The sequence below is a fragment of the Oryctolagus cuniculus genome, chromosome 18, assembly GCF_964237555.1.
Source record: "Oryctolagus cuniculus chromosome 18, mOryCun1.1, whole genome shotgun sequence".
Classification (NCBI taxonomy): Eukaryota; Metazoa; Chordata; class Mammalia; order Lagomorpha; family Leporidae; genus Oryctolagus; species Oryctolagus cuniculus.
In genome coordinates, this window is record NC_091449.1 from 12,835,961 (window position 1) to 12,845,830 (window position 9,870).

Consider the following 9,870-nt stretch of genomic DNA (forward strand, 5'->3'; position numbering starts at 1 on the left):
CGCCCCCCGGCCGGCGACGTCACCGCCGCGTCGCCATGGAGACGCTGCGCCCGCCCCCTCCCCGCGCACTCACACACACACGTTTGCCGGCGCGCAGCCACTGAGGACCGGCCGGCTCTGGGCTTAAAGGGGCCGCGCGGCGGGGGAGGGAGGAAGGGGGGGCAGGAGTGGGAGGGGGTCTTGGGGGTCATGACCCTTCTCGGAGGCTCCAAGTTTGCAGATAAATTAAGTCCTCAGCCCTCGGTACCTGCTGCCCTTCCTGTCCTCCTGCGCCCTGGGGGTTTCAGAGTTTTGGAAGCCTGGGGTAGGGGGTCCACAAACTTTGGTGGGGAGGTAGCAGAGACCCCCACCCCACCCCCGGAAGGAGGCAGAATCTTTTTCTGCGGGAGAGTGAAATCAGGAGCTTAAAAGATGACCAAGATCGCAGCATTTTCCAGCCTGGCCTTACGCAGCTCCCCGCCTCCCCCCCCCCCGCCCGCCCCAACCCGGAGCCTGAATGGGGGCAGCTGTCCAGGGGTGGGGTGGAATGGGTGGGAAGCATTTCCCAGCATCGGAAATGGGGAGGCGGCCGTGCCCTCCGCTCCTGCGGAGATGGGGTCTGGGACTTCCTGATAGCCCCAGTCCAGCTGGAGAGGAGGTGACCAGAGAGAACGCATTCGGGAGCCCGCCGCCCTCCCCAGCCTGCAGCTGTCCTGATCCCGCGGCTGGCGCCGGAGGTACCCCCACCTCCACCACTGGGGCAGAGGGTTCCGGGGGTGGGGGCCAGGATGCGAGGGGGCGACCAAAGTCTGAACAAATGTGCACTCAGGGGGCACTGGGGGTCGCCCGGCGAGAGGAAGACAGGGCTTAAGACCGAAGGCAGGAGCGTGGGGAAGTGTTAAGTCTTCGCTCGCTGCAGCAGCGGGGAGCGATGGATGGAGCCTGAAGCTCCGGGAAACAGGAAACAGGAGTGCAGAGCCGATGGAGGCAGGGCACAGGGCAAACAGCAGCGAAATTCACAGGCAGAGCTTAGAGACGAGGTCTCCAAAGAAGACCGAGATCCCAAAGAGGGGAGTCTGGCGTGGGGCGGGGGTGGGGCAGACAGACACGCCGCAGTGAGGGAAGCCTGCCCGCGGGGCTCTGGGTGCCGGGCTCCCGACCGACCTAGGGCCGCTCCCCACCAGTGCTTCAACAAAAGGCTCAGGCCTCCTCCTTGGGGAGAGCCTGGCCTCCGGGGACGCATCGCCCCGCTGGGGAATTATGTAACCTTGCCTACGGACAGTGCAGCTCCCCCGCGGATCCTGTAACCCTCTGGGAGCAGTGTGGTCCAGTAATCATCATCTTGGTTGTTAGAATCACAGCTCCCGAATTCTGACTGCTCGGGATGTGCCAGGACAGGCGCCAAGCACCCACCCTCCGAGGCATCTTCTCGTTTCATCCGCAGAAATCGCAGCGAGGGGATCACGATGGGTATATCCCCATTTACCCGCTAAGAAAGGGGCTGGAAGAGGAAAGATCAGCCCAGGGAGCCGGGAAGTGTTGGAAGGAGGATTCAAAGCCGGATGGATGCAGGTCTAAAACACCACCCTTACTTTACCAGTAGGCTTTACCCTCTTCTTCTCTGACCCTCCCCCCCAAAAAAGGTGATAAATCAGTGACAGCCCCCACTGATGCCCACCTCCCACCAGAAAGAGAGACCCGGCTTGCAACTGTAACTGCTGCATCCTGCCTGTGACATAGGGCAAGTGAGTTTTGAGCCTCAGTTTTCTAATCTGTAAAATGGGGATGTTAGTAGACCCTCTACCATGGAGTTATTGTGAGACTTCAGAGATGTGCAGTAAATGCACAGTCAAAACTGGTCATTGTTAGCAGAGTGACCTGTAAACCCCATGGACAACAGGAGCTAGCGTCTTACAGGCTCCGACTACAGAAGATAAACATGCACCCTGGCCTGGGGGGACAGTGTTGTGGCCAATCGGGGGTGTGCCACAGAAATGCAGACCCTTTTTGATAACCCACTTGCCTCCTGCGGCAGCGTTCAGGAGATGAACCCTCAGCCATGACAGAGATGCTGATCCCTACCCTGCCAGGTCAAACACCCAGGCAGAGGGGCTGGCGCTGTGGCAGGGCGGGTACAGCTGCCACCTGCAGTGCCGGCATCCCATATGGGTGCGGGTTCGAGTCCTGGCTGATCCACTTCCGATCCAGCTCTCTGCTATGGCCTGGGAAAGTAGTGGAGGATGGCCCAGGTCCTTGGCCCTGGACCCATGTTGGAGACTGGAGGAAGCTCCTGGCTCCTGGCTTCGGATTGGCACAGCTCCGGCTGCTGCAGCCAGTTGGGGAGTGAAACAGTAGATGGAAGACCTCTCTCTTTCTCTGCCTCTCCTTCTCTCTGTGTAACTCTGGCTTTCAAATACATAAATAAAACTTAAAAAAAAAAAAAAAACCCAGGTAGAGCAAATTTGTGATAGAAAGTAACCGTTGCCACTGGCCATTCCTAGAAGACAGGCCTTCCAGCCAAGGCCAATCAGCACCTGTGAGCAAGGCACACTGCTCTGTCCCAGGTCACGGTGGAAGGCCAGCTTCCCAGGGTCCAGGCCACACCCACAGTGAGCAGTGTCACAGGCCACTGAGAAGCCCACTCTGTCCCACTCCCACGGACCTGGTAGTTCTTGTTCCAGTCTGCTGCCCTGACACAGATAACCTTGAGCCTGCTGTTGTCCCGGGAAGGCGTGGGCAGAAAAGCCGCATCTCCCAGATTGCCATCTCTCTCCTGGAAAGGAGACTCTGTGGGCAATAGTGGTATAAGCTGGGGTGGGAGCACCGGGGCTCGGCACACAGCGCCGGCTCCTGACCCCAGCTGTCTGCTAGTGCAGACCCTAGGAGGCTTCGGTGCTGGATCAAATACTTGGGTTACAGCCGCCCACGTGGGAGACCCGGATGGCAGTCTGACTTCCAGCTTCCGCCCCAGCCAGGGGCGAGTTTAAGCATTTAGGGAGTGAACTAGCAGAGAGAAGAAGCTCTCTCTCTATCTGTCTCCCTCTGTCTTTCAAACAAATAATAAAAGAGGAGGGGCAGGTGTTTGGCGTGGTGGTTAGGATGCCTGCATCCCGCATCAGGGTGTCTGGGTTCGAATCCTGGTTCTGGTCTGGATGAGCTTCCTGCTAATGCAAACTCTGGCAGACAGCAGGTGGTGGCTCAAGTACTGTGGTTCCTGCCAGCCATGTGGGAGACGTAAACTGGGTTCTAGTCTCCTAGGTTCAGTCTCACCCAGCGCTAGGCATTTGGGGAGTGAGCCAACAGATAGAAGATTCTCTCTCTCTCTCTCTCTCTCTCTCTCTCTCTCTCTCTCTTTCCAATCTCATGGGAGCTCCCAGCACTCACACTCAGCGGCGCTGCACTGCCCCCACTGCCACCACCCTGAGCTGGTGGCTCCTCACTGGCCTCCCCGATGCCACCACCCTACAGCTCCACACTCAGCGGCGCTGCACTGCCCCCACTGCCACCACCCTGAGCTGGGGGCTCCTCACTGGCCTCCCCGATGCCACCACCCTACAGCTTCTTGTCCTCCTGCAGCCAGGGGACTCCAGAAATCACATCACAGCCCTTGGTGGCCCCAAACCCATGCCACATCCATGCAGAGGCCTAGAGGCCCCTCCCAAGGGTCCCCTTCGCCTCCCCTCCACCCCCCGGCCCCGGCTCAGCGCCTTGGCTATCTCTCTGCCTTGTGCCCATGCTGTTCCCACAGGAAGGCTCATCCCCAAGACATCTGCAGAGCCCTGGGCCTCATCTCCTGCAGGTTCTCACTCAAAAAACAACTTCCCAGTAAGATCCTGCTGTCTGCTCACTGTTTTGTTGCTGTCGTTTATTTATTTATTTGAAAGGCAGAGTCACAGAGAGAGAGAAAGAGAATCTTCCAAACGCTGGTTCACACCCCCAGATGGCTGTTACAGACAGTGTTGGGCCAAGCTGAAGCCAGGAGCTTGGAACTCCATCCAGGTCTCCCACATAGGTGGCAGCAGTCCAAGCACTTGGGCCATCACCTGCTGCCTTCCCAGGCACATTAACAGGGAGCTGGACCGGAAGCAGAGCAGCCAGGACTCAAACTGGCACCCATATGGGATGCCCGCCCGATGCACCACAATGCTAGCCCCTCACTCTTTTTTTTTTTTTTAATTAAAAAGCATATTTTGAGAAACAGACGAGAGCGAAAGAGCATGCACTTGTTTCTAAATGGCAGCCCCCTCTCTGCATCCCTGTCTCTTCGGTGCTCCTCTGACAAGTGCCACTGTGCTGCTCTGCTTGGTGGCTGCCATGGCGGAAAGAGGTTTCTGTTGCCTGCAGTATTCCCAGAGCCTGGCACAGCGCCTGACAATCTATAATGAATGAATAAGCCCCTCTTTGGACAGTGAACCCCCAGATACCCAACGTGGTACCAATAACTGTATCTCCATAAACACAAAGAACCCTTCAGGGACCGTTAGTGCCAACGCAACCCCCACCACACACAGGATGTGGACCCAGTACGTGGAGGAAACCCCCATAAAGGCTGTAATTGTCCCAAATGTCAGCTCCACGGACAGGGATGGGCTCTGTTTTCTGCTCTGCCTCATCACTGGTGCCTAGATCCGCGTCCATCACAGAACACATGCTGAGAGGGGTGTCCACATGGACGGTGACACAGTGTCCACACGGACGGTGGCGGGTCCTGAACAAGCAGTGTGGGGGCAGGCGTTTGGCCCCGAGGCTAAGATGCTTGCTCAATGGGCCCACATCCCAGATCAGAGGACCTGGCTGGAGGCTTGGCTGATGTTCGAGTGGACGTCCCGGGAGGCGGCAGACGGCGGCTCAAGTACTTGGCTCCCTGCCACCCACGTGGGAGATGTGGATTGAGTTCCTGGCTCCTGGCTTCAGGCTGACCCAGCCCTAAATGTTGTGGAAGATCTCTCTCTCTCTCTCTCTCTCTCTCTCTCTGCTTTTCAAATAACAAAAAAAAAATTTTTTTAAAAAACAGTATGAACTCCCATATAAGCAGTATGATCCTGGCAAACAGTGGGAGCGCCAGTGTAGTCAGCTGTGGCCCTCACACCCATCATGAGCCCATGTAGACAGTTACGTGGCTCGAAGACAATTCCCTCATTCATGTGACCTGCCACAGAGGAAGTGTGGCTTTTTTTTTTTTTTTTTTTTTTTGGACAGGCAGAGTGGACAGTGAGAGAGAGAGAGACAGAGAGAAAGGTCTTCCTTTGCCGTTGGTTCACCCTCCAATGGCCGCCGCGGCCGGCGCACCGCGCTGATCCGATGGCAGGAACCAAGTGCTTCTCCTGGTCTCCCATGGGGTGCAGGGCCCAAGCACCTGGGCCATCCTCCACTGCACTCCCTGGCCACAGCAGAGGGCTGTCCTGGAAGAGGGGCAACCGGGACAGAATCCGGCGCCCCGACCGGGACTAGAACCCGGTGTGCCGGCGCCGCAGGCGGAGGATTAGCCTAGTGAGCCACGGCGCCGGCTCAGGAAGTGTGGCTTCTGTCACACGGCGTGAATTCCTCCACCAAACACCACCAAATCCCGTAACCTGGGGAACCCCACACAGAGTGGACAACCATAAACTAAGTCACTGGCGTGAGCAGTGTGATTCTTCACTCATCGTCACCGTGGACAATGCCCCCTGCCTGGGCGGGCCACCAACGGATGCAGATAGGCTGTGGGCATTGCAGACACACAGTAGGTGCGAGCAGTCCCAGGGTGGGCACATCCGTCTCGTTAAGGCATGGAGAAAGTAACTTTTCCCGGGGCCGGCGCTGTGGCACAGCCGGTGAGACTACTGCTTGTGATGCTGGGATCCCATACCCGAGCTGGAAAACACCGCTTTGAACCCCGGCTGCTCCGCTTCTGATCCAGTTCCTTGCTAATGCACCTCGGAAAACAGCAGAAGATGGCCCAACTGGGGAACAGGTGGGAGACCCAGAGAGGGTTCCAGGCTCCTGGCATCGGCCTGGCCCAGCCCCATTTAGAACCATCGGATAGAAGATCTCTCTCCTCCCTCCCTCTCTTTCCTCCCTCCCTCTCTCTCTCTCTCTCTCTCTTTCTCTAACTCCAACTTTCAAATAAAGAAATAAATCTTTCTTTTTTAATATCATTTCATCCTCACCTCAGCTTTGTGAAGCAGGTTCTCTGACCATCCCCACAGACCACAAAGCTTTCTGATGGGCTGAGAAATGTCCCACAGAGCAGCTGACTCCTGGAATTCTTCCAGAAGGTACCACCACCACCAGGGCGCACACAGAGTATGGACAAGGTTGCCAGTTAGCTGCTCACAACATGAGCTCTTCAGAGAGACAAACTCCCTCTGGATGACGGCCAACGTTTCTGAGAACTTACTCGGCTTGCACCACTCTCATTATTTGACACCTGTCAACTTATGACATCTTCCTAACAAACCCGTGCCTGCCTGCCGTAGGGTTCTTTTATTATGCTTTGTTTTTCAAAAAGATCACCTATTTAATATATTTGAAAGACAGAAAGGAGAGAGACAGGCGCTGATCTTAACATCTGGTGGTTCACTCCCCAAACGCCTGCAGTAGTTGGGACTGGGCCAAGCTGATGCCAGGAGCCAGAAATTCAATCTGTGTCCCCCACGTGGGTGTCAGGGACCCGACAACTTGAAACATAGCCTGCTAGGGGAAGCGGGTGTCCCAGGCGCTGCCCCAACCGCTCTACCAAACGCCTGCTCCCAGTTTCTTCTTTCTACAGGCATGGAAATGGAGACGCAGAACGACTCCCCCAAAGTCACAGAGCTGGAGACACGCCCGAGGAGGAGGTGACCCTGGGCAGCCCCACTGAGCCTGTGCCATCCTCACCCCACCTGGCAACAGTGTTTCCACGAGCCGTGCTGATGGGATTCTCCAAGGGGCAGGTACAGCTCCGTGTGCCCACCTTTCCTCCATGCAGGAAATGGGCCTCGGACAGCGTGGAGTCTCATGGTTATCCTGCCCGCATGGCTGCACCACAGCCGGAGTCGATCCTGAACTGAGAGCAGAGACAGCAGGGGGCGGGCACTTGCACAACGGTTACCGTTACGACGCCACTTGGGATGCCGCGTCCCACATCTGAACGCCTGAGTTGGAGTCCCTGCTCCGCTCCTGATTCCAGCTTCCTGCTGACGCACACGCAGGCAAGCAGAAGTTGATGGCTCCTGTGATTGGTTCCAAGTCACCCACAGGGGTACCTACACTGAGTTCCCAGCTCTGGCGTCAAGCCTGGCCTAACCCTGGTTGATGTGGGCATTTGGGGAGTGATCCAGTAAGTGGAAGTGCACCCTCTCTCTCTTACAAAACAGAAAGAGAGGGGGCTGGCATTGTGGAGTGGAAGACAGGCCTAAGGGCTCAGGTCCCTGCCACTCATGCAGGACACCCAGAGGAAGCTCCTGGCTCCCGGCTTCAGATCAGCGCAGCTCTGGCTGTTGCAGCCATCTGGGGAGTGAACCAGTGGATGGAAGACCTCTCTCTCTCTCTCTCTCTCTCTCTCTGCCTCTCCTCTCTGTGTAACTCTGACTTTCAAATAAATAAATAAATCTTAAAAAAAAAGACTTCTCTCTCTGCATTTCAAATAAATAAATGAATAAATAAATGTTTATTATTTATTTATTTTTATTTGACAGGTAGAATTATAGACAGTGCGAGGAAGACACAGAGAGAAAGGTCTTCTTTCCTTGGTTCACTCCCCAAATGGCCATCGTGGCCAGCGCTGCGCCGATCCGAAGCCAGGAGTCAGGCGCTTCCTCCGGCTCTCCCATGCGGGTACAGGGGCCCAAACACTTGGGCCATCCTCCACTGCCCTCCCAGGCCACAGCAGAGAGCTGGACTGGAAGTGGAGCAACCAGGACTAGAACCCGGTGCCCATATGGGATGCCGGCACCACAGGCGGAGGATTAACCAAGTGAGCCCTGGTGCCGGCCCCCTAAATAAAAAAATTTTTTTTGACAGGCAGAGTTAGTGAGAGAGAGAGACTGAGAGAAAGGTCTTTTTTCCATTGGTTCACCGCCCCAAATGGCTGCTACGGCCGGTGCGCTGCACCAATCTGAAGCCAGGAGCCAGGTGCTTCTCCTGGTCTCCCATGCCGGTGCAGGGCCCAAGCACTTGGGCCATCCTCCACAACCTTCCCGGACCACAGCAGAGAGCTGGACTGGAAGAGGAGCAACCAGGACAGAATCCGGCACCCCGACCGGGACTAGAACCCGGGGTGCCGGTGCTGCAGGCCGAGGATTAGCCTAGTGAGCCGTGGTGATGGCCAAATGTTTTTAAAATAGAGATTTGTTGTTTGTTTATTTGAAAGGCAGAGTCACAGAGAGGGAGGGAGAGACACAGATCTTCCATTTGCTGGTTCACTCTCCAAATGGCTGCAATATCTGGGACTGTGCCAAGATGAAACCAGGAGCCTGCAGCCAGGAGCCAGGAGCCCAGAGCTTCCTCTGGGTCCCCAATGTGGGTGCAGGGGCCCAAGCACTTGGGCCAATTTCCACTGCTTTCCCAGGTGCATCAGCAGGGAGCTGGGTTGGAAGTGGAGCATCTGGGTCTCAAACCAGCATCCATAATGGGACGCCAACATCACAGGCAGCGGCTTAACCCACTATGGCACGGTGCTGACCTCAAAAAATAATTCTTAAAGAGAAAGAAAGAAAATGTTTACAAATCACAAACAAATAAGCAAACAAAAGGCTTCCTAGGCTGGGTGGGGGGGTTCCTTCACGTAGAGAACAGATGTCCCTCTGCCCACAGCCGAACTCTCCCTCACACCGATGCAAGCCGTGAATTGAGAAACCTCGTCCTAATCCATGCAGCCTTCCCCAGACACAGTCAGCTCCCACTTGTGCCTGGGAGAAGCCGCCCCAGACGCTGCTGTCTCCCTCCCATTAGCAAGGACAGCTCCCCTCTGCATGCATGGAGAACCTCCTCTGGCCGCCGTGAAACCTTTTTGTGGCTGTCTGAACTGCTTTCCAAGGACCCACCAAAGGGGTAGGATCACTTTTTTTTTTTTTAAATAAACTTATGTCTTCATTTCATTCTTGCACAATCTTTTTCTTGGTAAAGATTTGTTTTGATTTGGAAGGCAGAGTTATATAGAGAGAGGGGGAGATATCCTCCATCCACTGGTTCATTCCCCAAATGACACCAATGGCTGGGGCTGGGCCAGGAGCCCGGAACTCCATCCGGGTCTCCCACATGGGTGGCAGGGCCCCAAGCACTTGGGCCATCCTCCTCTACTTTTCCAAGCTCATCAGCAGGGAACTGAGCAGAACTGAAATGGGATGCCATTTGCAGGCCGCAGCTTAACTTGCCACGCCACAATGCCAACCCCTTAACAAAAAAATTTTTAAAAAGATTGTGGATGGGGTCGGCATTGTGGTGCAATGGGTTAAACTGCCTCCGGCAATGCCAGCACCCCATCTCGGTGCTGGTCAGGTCCCAGCGGCTCCACTTCTAATCCGGCTCACTGATAATGGCCTGGGAAAGCAGTGAAAGATGGCCCAAGCGCTTGGGCCCCCGCATCCATGTAGAAGACTTGGATGAAGCTCCTGGCTCTCAGCTTCAGCCTGGCCTAGACCCTGACAGTGTGGCTATTTGGGGGGGGGGTGTGTGTGAACCAGCCGATGTAAGATATTTTTCAGTCTCTCTCTCACTTTCAGGTAAACATAGCTTTAAAAATAATACATATATAAATGTTTTGATTTTTTTTTTACAATATTTATTTATTTACTTGAAAGGCAGAGTTACAGAGAGGCAGAGGCACAAAGAGGAAGAGAGAGGTCTTCCATCCATTGGTTCACTCCCCAGATGGCCACAGTGGCAGGGTCTAGGCCTGGCTGAAGTCAGGAGCCAGGAGCTTCATCCAAG

At 55.5% G+C, this 9,870-nt stretch overlaps 1 long non-coding RNA gene across 5 annotated transcripts; it reads left to right on the top strand.

Annotated features, from left to right (window-relative positions):
• The first annotated feature begins 82 nt into the window (after window positions 1-82).
• On the top strand, window positions 83-7,563 carry LOC138846721 (uncharacterized). Of its 5 annotated transcripts, none has more exons than XR_011384265.1 (3): window positions 83-716; window positions 1,333-1,724; window positions 6,731-7,563. It is a non-coding gene; the product is annotated as an uncharacterized lncRNA (long non-coding RNA). The 5 variants fall into 5 exon arrangements; XR_011384268.1 differs by having other exon boundaries at window positions 1,333-1,551; XR_011384267.1 differs by having other exon boundaries at window positions 1,424-1,724.
• The last annotated feature ends 2,307 nt before the right edge of the window (window positions 7,564-9,870 follow it).